The sequence below is a fragment of the Equus caballus genome, chromosome 8 (genome assembly GCF_041296265.1).
Source record: "Equus caballus isolate H_3958 breed thoroughbred chromosome 8, TB-T2T, whole genome shotgun sequence".
Taxonomy (NCBI): domain Eukaryota; kingdom Metazoa; phylum Chordata; class Mammalia; order Perissodactyla; family Equidae; genus Equus; species Equus caballus.
Genome location: NC_091691.1, coordinates 19,091,186 through 19,111,123, shown reverse-complemented (window position 1 = coordinate 19,111,123; position 19,938 = coordinate 19,091,186). Strand labels below are relative to the sequence as shown.

Below are 19,938 nucleotides of genomic sequence, written 5' to 3'. Positions count from 1 at the left end.
GGCTCTGGCCCAACCTCCAAGGAATGTCTGTTCCCACCCCGTCCCTTCCCAGCCCCCCTGTAAAACCACATACTCACAGCCATGCTCACACACTCACATATGCATAAACATACAGGCTCTCACACACACAGCCCGTCACACACATTCACACGCCCAGGCTCTTTCTCGTCCTCTGCGGAATGAAGACCAGATGAAGGAGGCAGCCGGTCCGCCCTGCCCCCTCTCCTGGGAAACCTTCCCACACCTGCCCCCACACCGGGAAGGATGGGGAGGTAGGGAAGTGGGAGATGGGTCTGGGAAGAGGGGACATCGAGGGCTTTCGGGTTGGGCAGCGGGAGGTTTGACTCTGGCTCTGACGGCTGTGGGATCACAGAGTCAGGACTGTCCTTCTCCGAGCTTCTCTGAGCCCTATTTGCAACTGGGGGCAACAGCCTCTCAAAGCGGGCCACAAGGGCAAGTGAGCTAATGCGCAAGACTGTGCCCAGCCCGGCACAAAGCGTGTGTTAGTGCACACCGGCCGCGAGGAGGGCTGGGGTGCAGGGCGATTGCCGTAACCTTCAAACACGGGCCCCCTAAAAGCTGGGTGCCCCGGGCTCCTTACTGTACACCTCTGACCCTCAGCTCTTCCTCTGCAAACTGCCATCCTCATGCTTCCCAACGGGCCTGTGACGACCACATGCCACCCCACACATGCCAGGCTCCATGAACGGTTTCTCTCCCGTTCTGATGGACGCTGCTGTCGACCCAGGTCACGGAGAAAGAATAGCAAGGGCCAGGGAGCCTCCTTGGGAAAGTTTATTTCCATGGAAAGCACAGTTCAGAGGAGTGGAGAATCTGGCCTTGAGTCATCCTCCCCCGCTTACTCAGAAGCCAGAGAGGAGAGCCTGTGGGTGAAGGGGGACTGGCTGCAGGCACAGGGGACGGTCATCGCTCCTCCAACTGCTCTTGGAAGCAACCTTCCTCTTTCCTTGGGGAAAGAGCCTCGGCATGAGTCACGGTTCTCCGCAGAAACAGAACTATCCGTCCGTGTCCATAGAGAGAGTGCTCTCTCTATAGTTACATCTGTATCGATGCCAGTTCTATAGATAGATAGATATGATACAGACATTACATAGATTATATGATATATAGCTATATACATGATAGATATGATTAGATACAGATATTATATACATATCACATATACTTATATCTATCTCTGTCATCTATCTATCTTCTATCTATCTTCTGTCTTTCTATCTATTGAGGAGAAGAAGAAGAGAGAGAAAGAGATTTATTATAAGAAATTGGCTCACGCAATTACGGAGGCTGAGAAGTCCCATGACCTGCTTTCCGCGAGCTGGGGACCCAGGAGAGCCGGTGGGGTGAGTGCCAGGCCGAAGGCAGGAGAAGACTGACGTCCCGGCTTGGAGGCAGTCAGGCAGAGAGCGAATTCTCCCTTCATCCTCTGTTTGGTTCTATTTGGGCCCTCAAGGGATCGGATGATGCCCACTTGCCCTGGGGAGGGCCATCTGCTTTCCTCTGTCTACCCATTCAAATACTAAGCTCACCCTTAGACACCCTCACAGACACACACAGAAATAATGTTTCACAGAATATCTGGGCAGCCTGTGGCCCTGTCACGTTGCCACATCAATTAAACATCACAGTGTCCCCCCCAAATTCATGTCCACCCAGAACCTCAGAATGTGACCTTATATGGAAGTAGGGTCTTTGCAGATATAAAGTAGAACCGAGATGCGAGCTTACTGGATTAAGGCGGGCCCCACATGCAATGAGAGTGTCCTCATAAGAGACAGAAAGGACACAGACACACAGGGAGAAGCCCAAGCGAGCACAGAGGCAAAGGCTGCAATGATGCTCCACAAGCCAAGGAATGCCTGGGACCACCAGGAGCTGGGAGGCAAGGCAGGACCCTCCCCTCGAGCCTTCAGTGGGAGCGTGGCCCTGCTGAGGCCTTGATTTTGAACTTCTGGCCTCCAGAACTGGGAGAGAAAAAATTTCTGTTTCCAGTCACCTAGTCCGTGGTACTTTGTTAGAGCAGCCACAATACCATACAAACTAACGCACCCTGCAAAGCATGCATCGTTGGTCCCATTTTATGGATGGGGAAACTGAGGCACAGAGAGGGGAAAGTCCTTTGTCCAAAATCACACAGCTGGTTGGAAGTGAAGACAGGATTCAAAGCCAGGTCTGTCTAACTCCAATGCCTGGAGCCTGTATATTTTGTACCGTGCTTGCCTCACCCTCATCCTGGCCGCCCCCAGGCATGACAGAGGAACAGAGGGGATTCCGGGCCCCTGGCAGCAAGTGGGCTGTGGAGCCACACAGATCTGGATTTAAATCCTGGCTTTGGCCACTAACTAGCTGAATGACCGTGGGCAGGTCTGCTCCCTTATTTGAGCTCGGTTTTCTCTTCTGTAAAATGGGGATAAAAGAATGAAACTTACCTCATAGGCTGTTGTGGGGATGAAATGAGAGTCTGCACAGAAAGTGCCCAGCACTCTGTAATGTCATCTATTGTTATCAGTTTTTGCAGCTCAGAAAGAGGAAGTTAGGGGGTTAGCAATGTGAGCAATGGCTGCATCTGGAGCAGGTCAAAGGTGGCCAGCCAAGTTGACGAGCCGGTTGGGGATATCTTCAGAGTTAACAGTAACTGGTAATTTCTTGTTTAAGAAAAACCCAGGCTTGGACTGGGGAAGGGCGAGGCAGGGATGCGAGGCCACAGCGCCTGCGCACAGCTGTTTAGTAATCTGCATCCCTTTGCAGGGGGCCACACTCACAAGTCTCTTTCTCCTGTCTGGGCAGGAGCTGTGAAGTTCCTGTGGGCACCCCAGGTCTCCTGGTGGAGGAGCACTGGAGACAGAGTCTGGACTCCCCCAGAGTCAGCTCCTAGGTCATGAACTGGTCACCTCCCAGGTCCTGTGGTTTCTGTCTGAGCCAGAGAGGACGTTGAGCTGGGTCTTTGGCGATAAGGGGAGGTTGGGTTGAGCAACTGAATCTGTTCCTTATCCAGGCGACAGATCTTTTCTAAAGTTTAGCTCTGGTCTGATCCTCTGCCCGCGGCGGAGGTTCCTGTCCCCTCCCCATGAGTTCACAGTTCTCCGGGCTGACGGAGGTGTCTGCGAGGCCCCACAACTACCGCCCACCGCGTGAACAGTGCCTCCCGTCAGCTTACCTGCTTTTACCTTTTACCATCAGTGATGTGTCCTCCAGACCCTTGTTCTCACTCCAAGAGAGCGGGACCTACATCCAAGGCCAGGGGCAGGCTCAGAGGGCCTATTTGGGATTCTTATTTTTTAAGGGCAGTTCTGCCCATCTGCTCAAGGCAATGCTCTCCCACACTGCAGCCCCTGCCTGCTTCCTCGTGCCCAGCTTGATCCCAGCTCCTTAATCTGCCCCTCCGCCAGGCTCCTTGTGTGCCGCTCACACTTCTCCATTAGCACAATTATCACATTAATAACGAGAGCATCTACCATTTATTGAGCTGTTACTATGTGCCAGGCTCTGTGCTAAAAGCTTTCCCACCTTATCTCATTTAGATCCGGCAATAACTGAAGGGAAGAGGATTACATTACGAATGAGCGTAAAATGATTATTTTACTCAAGAGGGTTATTTCACAAAGAGGGTGAGCCGCTCACCCGTCTGGAGAAACAGGGTTTGAAAACAAGTCTGTTCAGCTTCACCGCCCAGGCCCTGAACTTCGCAATAAGCTATTCTGTGCTTTAGTTACCTGCAGACTTGTCCCCCTTCTCTCAACCTTGGGTCGCCATGTCCCCTAGGGTATAGGATTTGAGAGAGCAGGGAGGCACAGCCATTATTTTCAAAAAGAAATTATATAAACTTACAATTAAATAAATTATATTAAAAGCAAAGAAAATAAGTACTCAAAATTCTTCATTTCTTAATCCATTCACATTTTTCTATTACCTGTGCTCTTGAGATTAGATATGTCTCTTGTGTCCGTGTGGTGAAAATACCCTATAATACATCGCCTCCCAGCTCTGTGTTGAGTGACCTCGCCTTGGCAGTTTGAAATTGTTCGTGGCGGGAGTATTGACACCGTGGTAATTGGCAAATGCTACTAATCAGGGTTTTCCCCTAAAGAGCCAATTATTAAACAGTTACCTGTACACTGCTGATCACGACATTTGTGGTAGGTCTTACAATTCCCTTTGAGAAATGAAGCAGTTGAGGCTCAGGAAGGCTGAGTGATTTTTCCAAGTCAACTGCTAGGAAGTGGGGGTGCGGAGGGGGCGGGATTTGATCCTACTTCGTGCCAATTCCCCTGCTCTGATACACCTTCACATCTGCTGAAGACGGAAGAAAAATCCAGAAGCTCGCTCCTTCCCAACCCCCTGGAGCCCTAGCCGCTGCCCGTGTTTGGTGAGTAGAAGCTGAAGGCGGTCGGAGACTCCAGCCACGCAGAAGGCCTCCGATTCAGAGAGGCGAGTGGTAGATTAAATCCTTGACCTGGGAAGGACAGAGAGTAAGACAAAAAAAAAAAACAACAAGTTCAAGTTTTACACGGACTGAATTCTCATTGCACGCACTTGAGCATTCACGAGCTGGGGCTAAGTTGACCAATTAAAAGTAATTTCGTCTCTAGCACCTCTTTGAGGGTTTTTAAAGAAGACTTAAAAATTAATCTTTCATTTATCCCAAGAATGAAAAAACATTCCCGCCTCCCCCTCAAATCGGGCTACTCTTTTCAAAATGATGCGGTGCGCTCTTCAATTAACCTTACTGACCACAGACCGGAGCTGCAGCTCTTCCGAACTGTGTGGACCGAGCGCAATTTGTTGCTTCTTTCATTTACATGTGTCTTTTTACGTAGATTCAAAGTCCCTCTTGCGAAAGAACCGTGAGCTCAGCAAATATCAGAAAAGCCCGAAACTCATGGATTGGTAAATATCGTTGGCTCAGTCTTTGGGAGGGCAGAGAACCCGGCTTCGTGCCCTGGAGGGACGTGATCCTCGCTCCTAGGAATCTTATGATCTTGTTGGGGTTTTGAAGACAAGCATATACTCAATGGTTAAAAAACAGAGAGAAAATGCAGTTACAAAACAAGTCTGGAGGGCCATGGGACAACGATTATTGGAGCGATGCAAGCTAAATAGCACTTAGAAATTGTTTTTATAAACTTTCGTACTAGCAAAGTTGAGAGAAAAATAAAACCCCGATAGAGTTCAGTGCTGGTGAGAATTTGGTAAGTCAGCTGTCTTTCATTCAGGGTAAATAGTACAACCTTATAGAAACAAACCAGGTAGCTAATGCCTATTCCAATCTTGGTGTTCGCTACAAATTTCCTTAGTTGCTGTGTGGAGGCCTTTGCTGTTTGGCCATCTGGGAGGCATTCTCCTTTCTTCCGGTAAAAGCATTCCAATCTTCCTTGGAGGAAGTGCCCCCTCCACTCTCCGTCCATGTAGTTCAGGAGGAGTTGATCTCACTTCTGGCTTGTATGGGTGTGTGGTAGACAGACTTCCAAGATGGCCCCCGTGAGCCTTGTCTTTTGGTGTCCACATCCTTGAATAATCCCCTCCTTCTGTGTGTGGGCTGAACCTAAGAACTGACTTCTAAAAAACAGAATACAGCAAAAGTAATGGGACGCCATGTCTATGATTAAGTTACAAAAGATTGTGATTTCTGTCTTGCTAGTAGACTCTATTCCCCTCACAGGTCACATGCTTTGATGAAGTAAGTTGCCATGTGGGAGGACCCACGGGCAAGGAGCCAAGGGCAACCTCCAGCCAAGGCAATAGCCAGTGAGAATCTGAGGCCAACAGTCCAACCCCCTGTGAGGAACTGAATCCTGCCAACAACCACTGAGTAAGCTTGGAAGTGGATCCTTTCCCGGTCGAGACTTCAGATGAGACTGCAAACCCAGGGCTAACACCTTCATAGCAGCCTTGTGAAGCAGAGGATGCTGCTAAGCTGTGCCTGGATTCCTGGCCCACAGAAATGATGAGATCATAAATGTGAGTTGTTTTAACCTGCTAAGTTTGGGGGTAATTTGTTACATAGTAATAGCTAACTAATACAGGGTGGACATGTGACCCAGGTATGACCAATCAGAGCATTGCATCCCTCAATGATTAGCTCAGGGATGTACATGTGATTCAATCAGAGCCAAACAGAGCTAATCCTGGGACTTTCGTAAGATCAGAACGTAGAGAGATGCTCTATCCATTGGTCTGGACTTGGGAGATGCCAAAGGCTGCCTTGTGAAGAGGATCTATCTGAAAATGCAACAATGCGGCACCATGAGATAGAGACTGCAAGCCCTAATGACAATGTTTGAGCCCCTGGATCCAGCCTTGCCTAAAACTTTACCTATGAAACTTTTAGTTCCATAATCTAATAAATACTGTTTACTACTTAAGTCATTTTGTGTTGGGTTTCTGTTATTTATTAAAGCCTGTTTTAATCATTTGGTTGAAAGATATTCATTGAGGTTTTACGTGTGCCGAGGGCTCTGGGGGTATACAAGGATTAGAATTAGTTTTTGAACCTGGTCTCAGGGGACTATGGTTCCTTAAGGCCAGAAACTACATCTATAATTATAACATCCTCTTGAAAACATAAGATCCTCAATTTCGGGAGCACCATTCTTTGTTCATGTTTGTGCTCTCAGCATCCAACACATTGTAGGTGCTCAAATAAATACTTATTGATCCTAAAAGTACACAGCAGATGCTCTAGAAGTGCAGAGAGAGGGGAAATCACTTTCGAGGGGGTTGGGAGAAGCTTCATGAAGGAGAAGAAACTTGAGCCACTGAGTTTGAAAGGATGCATTGGATAGACTTTGCAGGGATGGGGGAGGGAAGATTCCAGGCAAAAGAAGCAGCACTGAGCCTGGAAGAGTATGATGTATATGGGCCAGGTTGGCTGGACTCTAGGGCGGATGAAGCTTACTATGGGAAATGAGGCTGGGAAGGCAGGATGGGACCAGACGGGAGATATTTTTGAGTGACAGGTGTATTAGCTATCTAGTGCTGTGTAACAAATTACCCCCAGACTTAGTGGTTTGTTATCTCACAATTTCCGTGAGTCAGTTGTTCAGGAGCAGCCTGGTTGGGTGGTTCTGACTCAGGTTCTCTCGGGAGGTTGCAGCCATGATGTCATCTGAAGGCTAGACTGGGGCTGGAGGATGTCTTCCACGATGGCTCACTCGCATGCCTGGCATATTGGTGCTGGCTGTTGGCAGGAGTCTCAGTTCCACACCACGTGGACCAGCCTTGGAAGTCATATCCTGTCATTTCTGCAATATGCCATTGATTATGCAGCTTGGCACTTTTCAATGTGGGAAAGGACTAGAGAAGTATCCACAGAGGGGCTGTGACTACCAGGTGGCAGGGATCATTGGAGACCATCTTGGAGGCTGGCTGTCACTCGCAATAATTAGTTATCTATTTGACTGCACGTCACAGAAAACCCCACTGATAGTGGCTTAAGTTATATGAATTTTCATTATTTATTCAACAAGGAGTCAAGGGGCACATGGTCCCATTACTGTCAGGGCTGAACAATGTCATCAGGGACCCCAGGCCATCTCCACATTTTTACTCTGCCAACCTCAGAGTACTGACAATATCTGTTCTCATGGTTGCAAGAAAGCTGCCACAACACCAGGCATCACATCCTCTCACGATAATGTCAAATGCAGGTTGGGAAACAAAGGAGAAGAAGGAAAGAGAAGTGGTATTCTCATGCAATTCTTTTTCCCTTGGGAGAGAAAGTATTTCCCAGATTCTATCCCCCAACCTCCCAATGCCCCGGAAGAATCCTCTTACATCTATTTGACCAGAACTAGGTCACCTACCCAGCCCTTAGACCAATCACTGGTAAAGAGGAACAACACTGCCTTTTTTTTTTTTTTCAATTTAGACATGACCCATTTGCTGGGCCTTGACAGACCGCCCTCCCGAACAACATTAGGGGAATTTATCAAGAAAAAAGAAGGGGTCATTGGGTGAGTGACCACAACCACAGCAATGAATATCTTAGGTCATCTTTTCTGGACGCTTACAACCCACCAGGCTCTGGACTAAGCCTTGACAAGCGTTCTGTCATCAATCTTTGCGGCCGCCCTATGAGGTGAGATGGATCTACTAGGTACCCACATGTTATGGGGTGAATTATGTCCTCCCCAAATTCTTATGGAGAAGTCTTAGTCCCCAGCACCTCGAAATGTGACCTTGGTTGGAAACAGGGTCATTGCAGATGTGATGGGTTAAGATGAGGTCATTGGGGTGGCCCCAATCTAATATGACTGGTGTCCCTATAAAAAGAGAATTAGGACACAGACACAGACATGCATAGACGGAAGAAGGTGGAAAGAGCTACAGGGAGAAGACAGCCATCCACAAACTAAGGAGAGAGGCCCAGGACAGCTCCCTCCATCCACAGCCCTCAGAAGGCAGCCGCCCAGTGACGCTTTGATTTCCAACTTCCGGGCTCTGGAACTGTGACACAGGAGATGTCAGTGGTTTAAGCCGCCCCGTTTGTGGTGCATAGTTATTCCAACCCGGGTCTCTCTGACCCCAAAGCCCTTGCTCTTCACCACGACTCTAAAAAGGATTGTATCCTGCAGGCAGTAGGGAGCTAGAGAAGGTTTGAGCGAGAGAGTAAAGCCATCTGAGCCATGTTTCAGGGGGAACGTCATCATTTCAGAGATCAAAAAGTCCCTCTTGGTGTCTGTCGTCGATCTCTTTTATCTCAGCCTCACTGCCTCCAGCTCGGTTTCCAGGAGACAGGCAGAACCTCTCCTAGAGGGCTCCTCATAAAACCCCCCGTGTAGACAGAAGTAGATAATCAAGTCCCTTCCTTTCTAAGACCTGTGGTCTCAGTCTTTGATCTTTCCTCCCTCGCCCTGAAGCTTCCCCAGCCACTGAAGGCGGTGTGAGAACGGCCAGGTGAGGGCAAGCGTAGCAGGCACTCAGCACAGAGCCAGCGGGATCAGGAAGGAGCTCTGGCTGGAGGCGAGGCGGCCTGGGGCTCCGGCCTGACCCTGCCGTGCACGATGCGGCCGTGTGAGCCCTGGACCCCCGTCCACCCCATACAGTGGGGGGCTGATGATGCCGTCTCCAAGCTCCCTCCTCTGGTCCTGATGTCCAAAGCCACCTGATGGCTCGGAGCTCTACTTCCCCACTTGAAAAGGTCAAATGTGTACACCGGGGCTACTTTTTCAGTTAAAAAGAAAGAGAGAGGGAGAGCGGGCGAGCGAGAGAGTAAGAAGCCGGCTCTCACATCTTGAGTCATCACCGAGCTCCTCCCCCTCCCTCCGCCCTTCCTGCGGCCTCTTCCCTCTCCCCTCTCTGTTCAGTTTGCAAGGCTGTTATTCCTGCCAAATGAGTCACTGATGTGGGAAGGTTAATTTATCTTGGCAGACTTCACCCTTGCTCCGAGAAATGGAAACTGCACCTCCTGCCTCGGAAGCCCAAGCGACTGTGATGTTCATTCGTTCCTCCCTGCATTCATTCATTCATTCTCAGAGCATGTGGTTGCTTCCTTCGCATTCACACGTGGGCAACCTCACCTACCGTTTTCTGTCTCCGGGAGATGTGAGGTGTAATTGAGGTAATCTATGTAAAAAATGCTTATATAAAAATAGAAGAAGCATAATAGCTAATCCTCACTAAGCACTTACTATGTGGCGAGCCGCACAGTCAGCTTTTTATCTGCTGTCTTTATTGTCTTAATCCTAACGCTGCTCTCTGGGGCAGCACGATTGTTATTTTCATTTTAGGGATTCAGAGACTGAAGCTCAGAGGGGTCAAGGTGACCTGGCCACGGTCATTACGTACCCGTAAGTGGCAGAGGGAAGTCAAGCCCAGCTTCCTCTTATCGTGACCCACATTTATAAGGTGTTGACCACACAGCGGGCTCTGGAGTTAGAACCTGTTTCTCCTCTCCCGTCTCACTTGTTCTTCACACGAACCTGTGACGCAGAGACTGAGATTAGCATCTCTGTTTTCCAGCTGAGCAAACTGAGGTTTGGAGAAGCGAGGCAGCTTGCCCGAGGCGGCACGGCTGTCACACGGAAGAGCAGAGCGGACAGCAGGCGGTCTGGGCGCAGAAGGCGCTCCGTCTTCACTGTGGGCAGACAGCCTGGCCCTGAGCATGCGGGTGCCCCGTTCTTGTCACTCACACTCACCATCACACATGCATGCTCCTTCTGGTGTCCTCACATGGTCCCGGCACATAGATCCTGTGACACAGACAATGCTGTGCATTCACCAAACCCCATGTCCTCGTTCTCTGAGACACACAGATGACCCTGGCACTTAGGTGGGTTGACGTCACTGAATTCTGACCAATGGAACATGGGAGTAAGTGATGAAGGTCACTTCCGGGCCTGGCCCTGAAGAAAGCCCATGATCCTCGATCTGCAGACCAGATGCAGAGGACCCCGTGGAAGAATCTGGGACCCTAGGGGATGGTGGAACCACGAAATGGAAGCTGTCTGAGTCCCTGAGTGATACATGGAGCCAAGCTCTTTCCAAGCTCCCAAGTGAACTGTGACGTGGACCTCAACCTTTATAGGGGTACTACTGAGGTGGGGCTGTTTGTTACAGCAGTCAGCCCACCCTCACCCATACAGATGTTTCTGGAAGGGTCTTTTTGGCATAATGAAATTCTGGTCTAGGGTTTCCTTGGGAAAGGGCTCCCCTCCATGCCTCGAGCTTCATAAAGGGAGAGTCTCCCAGGGAGAATGCAGAGCCTCACACATAGTAGGTCTTCAGTTAATATTTGTGGAAGTGGCTGAATGAACGTCCCGTCTCAGAGGCCCTTGGCCCACAGGGAAGCTTCCTGAATGGAGACGTGGGAAGAAGGTCTTCTTCAAGCCACTTCTGTCTCCACCCTTCCTGGATACCCCACCGTGACCCTCACCCTCCTGCCTGCCTGTCTCCGGTACGGTGCTGGGGAGACAACCTCAGCGATAACACCTGGAACCTGCTCGTCAAGTCACACGTCACTATACAAATATCAAGCTGACTTCATTCTGTCCCGACTGGCTGTAAAATCCAGGAAAAACCCAGCGGCATGGGCCCCAAGCTGCACACACTATATTCAGATGTTTACAGAAAACCAGGGCACAAGGATTTGCTCGAAAGCTAAATTTCCTCTTAGCCAAAGCCCAGAAATGCCTTTTAAACCCTGAGCAAATAAGCCGGAGGAGAAGGCATTCTCCCTGTGCCGGAGCCCTCCGAGCCAGGGGATCTTCAACTTTTCAAGGGAACAAGCTTGCTGCAAAAGACGCCGCACAGAGGAGCTCCTCGCCACCCGCAACCACCAGGCTTCCAGAACTTGCCCTTTGGTCCTGGGGCAGATGGTCCGAACAGCCACAAGCCCCAGGCCTGACTTCAGGCTGCAAATGGAAGAAGCTTGAAGCATACATCTAGGTCCAATTAGAAAGACAGCGTTGGCTCAAAATAGAATTAAAATAAGCCATTGTTTTAAAAAAATTAACCAACCAAACAAAACCCTTTCCCCATGGAATGTTGAACTGAGTTGGGTGTACCCTGAACAAAAATTTGCTGGAACAGCACAGACATTGGGCATCATCTCAGTGCTCAATTTACTGAGCACTTCCTGTGTCCCAAGCCAGGACTTTCTACAGGAAGCCCCTTTAATCCTTACAACAAGTTTCTGAGACAGGAATCATTATTACTCCTCTTTTACAGATGCGGAAACAGAGGTGCAAAGAGCATGTTATGTAAGAGGTTCAATTTCATAGAGCCCATGAGTGGACGTGCCAGGATCCTAACTCGGCATGCCTGGAATCAGCCAGGGCCCAGCTTGAGGCCCAGCTCAGCTTGGCTATGTGACCTTGGGCAAGTTATTTAACTTCTCTGAGCATCTGAAGACAAGAATAGGAATAGTACCTATTTCCTAAGATTAAGTGAGACGGTATATGCGAAAGTAGCAAAGTGTTCATTTCCCCTCCTTGCATTTTGCCGTGTGTGTTGTTTTATTTATAAGGCGTTGTTCAGGCTGCTGGTAGCTGGAAGCAGAGCCCGGTTGTCCACGTGCGAGTGGGGAAGAGCTGTGGAGAGTTGTGGCCAAGAAGCAGCAGGCACATGGGGGCCGAGCGCATTGGCAGGGGTTGCAAGAGGTAAGAAGCGGCCACAGAAGGGAGAAGGGGGTTTGGCAGGATGAGCAATGAGACCTCCAAACCCAGCAGCAAAATGGGTGAAAATGGCCGCCTGGATAAAAGACGACGTGGCCCCCTTGGGTATGGCCGCAAAGGCACCCCTGCTTTCTCCTTGCCACGGGGAAAATGATTTGGCTGAGCAAGGAAATGGGGGGAGAGGAAAGGCTGTGGATGGCTGGGATGGACGGGGCAGTGCGTGGGAGAAGGAAGGCATCACATGAGCAGGAAGAAACAGGCCGTGTATGAATTTCCTGAGGCTGCTGTCACAAATGGCCACAAACTGGTGACTTAGAATAACAGAAATTTTTTCTCTTACAGTTCTGGAGGCCAGAAGTCTGAAATCAAGATGTCAGGGCCACACCCCCTCTGCAGGCTCCAGAGGAGTATCCTTCCTTGCTTCTTCCAGCTTCTGGTGGCTCCAGGTGTCCTTGGCTTGTGGCCGCATCACTCCAGCCTCTGCCTCCGGCTTCACATGGGCTTCTCCTCTCTGTCTTCCTCCTTTCTCTTCTCTTATAACCACATTTGTCATCACATTTAGGGCCCACCCTAATCTGGGATATTCTCATCTTGAGATCCTTAACTTGATCACATGTGCAAAGACCCATTTTCCAAATAAGGTCGCATTCCCAGGTTCCAGTGGACACATCTTTTAGGGTCCACCATTCAACCTGCCGCAGGCTAAGGAAATAGAAGGGTTCATTTGCCCCCTGAAACTTATAATCGATAATGATTTCAAAGGTAAAAAAAAAGTACAGAATATTAAAATAACAGACACTCTTGTACCGAGAACCCAAATTTAATAGATGTGAACATTTTTTCATAATTACTCCAATGTCTGTCTTGGGGAAAAAAAAGGAAACGAAGATGTAAAACATACAAACACATCACTTCCCCTCCTTCTCTCCTTAGAGATAACCACAGTCCTGAATTTGGTCTTTCATTCTCGTGCAAGTTGTTATACTTTCTCTGCATGTGTATCTAACTTTAAATAATTGATGGTATTAGTTCATGTGTTTTTAAATTTTACATAAATGGTATCACTCTGTATTTAGCCTTTTTAAAATTAGTAGTTTCATAAAGATATAATTCCCATATGAAACTCATGCTTTTAAAGTGTAAAATTCCGTGGTTTTTAATATATTCACAGAATTGTGCAGCCATCACCACTATCTAATTCGAGAACATTTTTGTCACCCTGGAAGGATGCCCACACCTATTAGCAATCACACCCCATTCTCGCTCCCCCCACTCTCTGGCCACCACTAATCTACTTTCTGTCTCTATGGATTTGCTGATTCCAGATGCTTCATATAATGAAATACATGTGCTCTTTCGGGACTGGTTTCTTTCATTTAGCTAACGTCTGTAAGGTTCATCCATGCTGTATCTTGTGTCAGTGCCTCGTTCCTTTTTATGGCTGAGTAATATTCCATTGTATGGACGTGCCACTTTTTATTTACCCATTCATTAGTTGGTGGACATTTGGGTTGTTTCTACTTTGGGGCTATTATGAATAGTGCTGCTATGAATATTCTTGTACAAGTTTTTGTGTGGACATACGTTTCAATTCTCTTGGGTGTATACTTAGGAGTGGAATTACCGGGTCATATGGTAACTACGTTTAACTTTTTGAGGAACTGCGTAACTGTTTTCGAAAGTGGCTGCAGCATTTTGCTTTCTCACCAGTGACGTATGAGGGTTCCAGTTTTTCCCCATCCTTGCCAATACTTGCTATTGGCCCCTTTTTGATTGTGTCCATCCTAGTGGGTGTGAAGTGGTATCTCATCGAGGGTTAAATTTTTGTATTTCTTATAGCTAATAATATCGAGCTTCTCATCTGCTTATTGGCCATTTGTGTGTTTTCATTGGAGAAATATTTATTCAAATTCTTTTCCCATTTAACAAATTGGTTGTCTTTTTGTTATCGAGTTGTATAAGTTTTTAAAAATATATTCTGGGTACAAGTCCTTTATCTGATTGCAAACATTTTCTCCCATTCTGTAGGAGAATACACAAAAGTTTTAAATTTTGATAAAGTCCAACTTATCTATTTTTTCTTTTGTCACTTTTGCTTTTACTTTCGGTGTCATTTCCAAGAAACCGTTGCCTAGTCCAAGGTCCTGAAGATTTATGCCTATGTTTTCTTCTATGAGTTTTATAGTTTTAAGCTCTTATGCTTAAGCCTTTGATCCATTTTGAGTTAATTATTATGTATAGTGTAAAGTAGGGGTTCAGCATTATTTTTATGCCTGTGGATATCCAGTTGTCCCAGCACAATTTGTGGAAAAGATTATACTTTCCCCTTTGAGTTGTCTTGGTGCCCTTGTTGAGAATCAACTCGCCATAAATATAAGGGTTGATTTCCGGACTCTCAGTTCTGTTCCATTGGTCTACATATCTATCCTTATGCTAGTATCATGCTGAGTTGATTACTGTAGCTTGGTGGTAAGTTTTTATATTGGGAAGTGTCAATCCTCCAACTTTAATCTTCTTTTTCAAGATAGCTTTGGCTGTTCTGGGTCTCTTGCAATTCCATGTGACTTGTAGTAGCATCGTACCAATTTCTGCAAAAAAGGCAGCCGGAATTTTGATAGAGATTGCATCGAATCTGTGGGTGAATTTGGGTAGTATTGCCATCTTCATATTACGTCTTCCGACCCATAATCATGGTATGTTTTTCAATTTGTTTAGCTCTTCTTTACTTTCAATGATGTTTTGTACTTTTTAATGTTCAAGTCTTGCATTTCTTTTGTTAAATTTATCCCTAAGTATTTTGTTTTTATGCCATTGTATATGGAATTGTTTTTTAAATTTTATTTTTAGATTGTTTGTTTCTAATCTATAAAAATACAATAGATTTTCGTATATTGATCTTGTGTCCTGCAACTTTGATTAACTCATTTTTTAGTTCTCATCGTTTTTTTTGTTTTTACCTTTTGCATTTGTGGATATCCTTGGGATTTTCTGCATACAAAATCATGCCATCTACAAATAGAGACAGTTTTCTATCTTCCTGTCTACTCTTTGCCTTTTATTTCTCTCTCTCACTTAATCACCTTAGCTAGAATCTCCAATACAATGCTTGGTAGAAATGGTGAGAGCAGATCCCTTGTCTTACTTCTGATCTTAGAGAGGAAGCATTTGGTCTCTCATCACTAAGTGTGTGCTGTTAGCTGTGGGTTTTTCATAGACGCCCTTTATCAGATTGAGGAAGTTCCCTTCCATTCCCAATTTTTGAATGTTATTTATCATGAAAGGCTGTTGGATTTTGTCAAATACTCTTTCTGCATCTATTGAAATGATAATGTGGTTTTCCCCCTTTCTTCTATTAATAGGGCATATTACAGTGATTGATTTTTTTGTGTGTTAAGCCAATATTGCATTACTGGGGTAAATCCCAGTTGGTCATGGTATATAATCCTTTTCATATGTTGCTGGATTTGGTTTCCTTTTGAGAATTTTTACATCTATATTCATAGGAGATATTGGTCTGTAGTTTTCTTTTGATGTCTTTGTCTAGTTTTGGGATCACGGTAATATTGGTCACATAAAGTGATTTGGGAAGTGTTCTCTCCTCTTCTATATTTTGGAAGAGTGCTTGAAGGATCGGTGTTAATTTTTCTTTAAATGTTAGGCAGAATTCACCAGTGAAGCCATCTGTGCCTGGGCTTTTCTTTATAGGAAGTTTCTTTAATTACAAATTCAATCCTTTAAAATTTAATGAGGAGTTTTCAGTGGCCTAACATATGGTCTCTCCTGGAGAATGTTCCATGTGCACTTGAGAGGACCGTTCTCTTCTGTTGTTGGGTGAAGTGCTCTGCAGATGTCTGTGCCACCTAGTCTGCTCAGAGCACTGTCCAAGTCTTCTGTCTCCTTGTCAGTCTTCTGCTTTATTGAAAGCACAGTCTGGAAGTCTCCAACTATTATCATTGAATAATCTAGTCCTTGCAATTCTGTCAGTTTTTGCTTCACACATTTCAGGGCTCTGTTATATGTTTATAATAATTCTATCTCCTTAATTGGTTGACTCCTTTATCATTCTGAATTGTCCTTCTTTGTCTCACTTCCAGTTTTTGCCTTCATGTCTATTTTGTCTGATATTTGTACAGCCATCTCAGTTCCGTTTTGGCTACAGTGTACGTGGCATGCCTTTTTCCCTCCTTTTACTTTCAATCTGCTTGTATCTTTGCATCCAAAGTGTGTCTACTGTGGTCAGAGTATAGTTGGATTATTTGTTTTCACTCATTCTGCTCGTTTCTACCTTTTGATTGAAGTGTTTTGTTCACTGACATTTACTATAATTACTAAGGTGGAGTTTAGTGCAATTAATGATAAAGCGTCTGCAATTTTGCGATTCGTTTTCTGTGTCTATGTCTTGTTTTTCCTTCTATTCCTCTATTACCGCCTCTTTTTGTGTTAAATAGATATTTTCCAGTGCACCATTTTAATTCCCTTGTTTGTACTTTTTTCTATATTTTTTGAGTTGCTTTCTTAGCGATTGGCCTGGGGATTGAAAATAACACCTTAACTGAAAACAATATAGTTCAGATTAATACCAACTTAATTTCAGTGGTACACAAAAACTTGGCTTCAATATAGCTCTGTTCCTTACCCCCTCCTCTGTGCTATTGCTGTCTTATAATGTGAAAAAAAAATTACCCCTTTCGCGTTATCAACCCACCAACACAGGTTTGTAGTTATTACTTGATGCAGTTGTCCTTTAAATAAGAAAGAAAAAGAAAAATGTATTTATGTCTCATTTTATATTTACCTATGTAATTATCTTTATTTATGCTCTTTCTCTCTTTGTGTGGATTCAAAGTACTGCCTAGTATCCTTTCATTTTAACCGAAGAACTCCCTTTAGTATTTCTTGTAGGGCAGGTCTGCTAGCAATAAATACTCTTAGTTTTTGTTTATTTCTCAATGTCTTAATTTCATCTTCACTTTTCAAGACTAGATTTACTGGATACAGAATTCTTGGTTGGCAGTTTTTTTCCGATCAGCACTTTGAATACTTCATCCCACTGCTTGCCAAATTCCATGGTTTCTGGTAAGAAATTCCCTGTTAATCTTATTGAGATGGTGAGACACTTTTCTCTGCTTTCAAGATTCTCTCTTGGTCTTTTGCTTCTGACAGTTTGACTATCTGCGACAATCTGTGTCTGGATATGGGTCTCTTTGAGTTTACCCCACTTGGAGCTTTTCAACTTGGATGTGCAGATTGATTTTTTAAAAATCAAATTTGTGATATTTTCAACTATTGTTCTTCAAATATTCCTTCTGCTCCTTTTTCTCTCTTTCCTTTTGGAACTCCCATTTTGCATATATCGGTATGTTTGATGGTATCCACAGGTCTCTGAGGCTGTGTTCTTTCATTTTCATTCTTTTTTCTTTTGGTTGCTCAAATTGGATACTCTCCATTTTTGTGTCTTCAAGTTTGCTAATTCTTTCTTCTGCCTGCTCAAATCTGCTGTTGAGTCCCTCTATTGATTTTTTTCATTCTAATTATTGTATTGTACTTTTCAACTCCAGAATTTCTATTTGGTTCTTTTTTCTTTTCTTTTCTTTTCTTTTCTTTTTTTTTGGGAGGAAGATTGGCCCTGAGAGAACATCTGTTGCCAATCTTCCTCTTTTTGCTTGAAGAAGATTGTCACTAAGCTAACATCTGTGCCAATCCTCCTCTATTTTATGTGGGATGCTGCCAGAGCATGGCTTGACGAGCGGTGCTAGGTCTGTGCCCAGGACCTGAACCAGCAAACCCCAGGCTGCTGAAGCAGAGCACATGAACTTAACTACTACACTGCCAGGCCAGCCCCCTATTTGGTTCTTTTATATAATTTCTGTCTTTTTATTGATAACTCTACTTGGTGATATGTGATCTCATACTTTCCTTTAATTCTTTAGACACAGTTTCCTTTAGGTCTTTGAATATATTTAAAATAGCTGATTTAAAATCTTTGTCTAGTAAGTCCAATGTCTTGGCTTCCAAGGGGGCTGATTCCTGTGTATAAGCCATATATTCCTATTTTTCGAATGTCTTATATTTTTATTGAAAACTGGACATTTTTGGCAATGTAACATGACAGCTCTGGAAACCAGACTTCCCTCCTCCCCAGGTTTGCTGTTTGTTGTTGTTACTGTTTGTTTAGTGACTTTCCTGGACTAATTCCGTAAAGTCTTTATTCTTTCTTGTGCATGGCCACTGAAATCTCTGCTGGGTTATCTTAGTGGTTAGCTTTTTATTGGACAAAAATTTTATTAAATGCCTTGAACCGGTTGGTCTCCCAGCTTTGGCCGAGTGCCTGTGTGTGCGTTGGGGCATACTTTCCACTCTGTGGCATGCAGTTTATAACTGTCTTAGCCTTCACTGCTGCTCCTGTGGATCCTCGAGGTCAGGCCGAGTTGAGAGACGAGGGTCTTCTCAAGTATTTCTCGGGCATACGCACAGCCTTGCATGTGTGCATGGCCTTCTAGATTCCCGGGACTCTATCAAAGCTTTTCCAAGTCCCCTGTGGACAGCTGATAGCCCAGTTTTTTCTTTCCAGTTGTTTGGTCAGCCTCTGTTAGCCCCAAATGGGAAAACCACCTCAGGTGATTGTGATGTTAAAGAATTGCTGCTGACGGCCTTTGACAAATACCCTGGGGGTGGAACTGGGTGAGCTCTGAGTCAGGTCGGATAAAGACAAGTCCTGAGAATGGAGCTTTCCCACAAGTTGCCTGACAAGTCAAATGGTGACAATTCTCTGGGGATGTGAGAAGAGACTTTTGGGGAGTTCTGAACCCATCTGACCGCTCCGTGGCTGCTAGACTTCTGGTCTTCACAGCTCCCACAGTTGCAAGGCTGTTGGTTTTCAAGGCCACCACAGAACTGGGGAGGAGGCTGGGATTAGGGTAAGTTAAAACATTGCAAAGCTCACTATTCTCACTGAGATTCAGCCATTAAATAAAAAATTACCCTTAGGTTGTTGTAAGCCTTTGATTAACATCCGGAGATCTAAAAAAGTTGATTTTGACAGTTTTCGATAGTGTTCTCATTGCACTGATGGAGAAGCAGAATTTTCGAGGCCTTTTCTCTCCCATTCTGGAAGCACTTCCATATATATAACATTTGGTAACTTGCTTTGTTCTCTCATAATTGCCCTTTTATATGTGTTTTGAGACCTAGTTTATTCATGTGAATGGTTGAAAAGTATTCTAATTTGTGAATAAATCACAGTTTATTAATCTACCCTCTTAGTAAGAGACAGTGGTTGTTTTCTAAGTTTTGTTCTTATCAAGAACACTATAACAAACATCTTTGTGCATGTCTCTGTGTAACATGTGAGGTTTTTTCTAGGGTATCATCTAGAAATGTATTTGCTGAGGGTGGGGTATGTGTATCTTTAGTTTTACTTCATATTTCCAAGTTCCTAATCTGCCAGCAATTGCCGACCCCCCAGCAATGAATAAGAGTTCTAATTTCATCACATTCTTGCTAACACTTGGAATCATCATATTTTGTTCATTTTTGATAATCTAATGAGTATGAAATAGTATCTCGTTGTTTCTTAACTTGCATTGGGAGGAGGATATTTTGTAACGTAAGGCAAGGCCAGGAAGGAGATGAGCGCTCTTTTAGCCTGGTAAAGTGTAGAAAAGCCAGTGGGAGTTAGGATTCTCAGTGAAAAGTGTATCTTCTAGCTATCCTCTCTGAGGCGAGACCCTAATGGGCACCTCTGCCCCTCTCCTTCCACACGTGCCTCTCTTTGCCCAGTTGAGCCTCAGATGAGGTCGCAGCC

At 45.4% G+C, this 19,938-nt stretch overlaps 1 long non-coding RNA gene across 3 annotated transcripts; it reads right to left on the bottom strand.

The window, feature by feature from the left end:
* Positions 1–781: 781 nt before the first annotated feature.
* LOC111774640 (uncharacterized) lies at positions 782–10,296 on the bottom strand. 3 transcript variants are annotated; one of them, XR_011441339.1, is made up of 8 exons: positions 10,158–10,296; positions 9,808–9,941; positions 4,130–4,474; positions 3,735–3,779; positions 3,179–3,246; positions 2,451–2,963; positions 1,296–1,457; positions 782–1,079 (listed from the first exon to the last, which is right to left on the bottom strand). It is a non-coding gene; the product is annotated as an uncharacterized lncRNA (long non-coding RNA). The 3 variants fall into 3 exon arrangements; XR_011441338.1 differs by lacking the exons at positions 782–1,079; positions 1,296–1,457 and adding an exon at positions 4,753–5,577; XR_011441340.1 differs by lacking the exons at positions 782–1,079; positions 1,296–1,457; positions 2,451–2,963; positions 3,179–3,246; positions 3,735–3,779 and adding an exon at positions 5,265–5,577 and having other exon boundaries at positions 3,822–4,474.
* Positions 10,297–19,938: the final 9,642 nt, after the last annotated feature.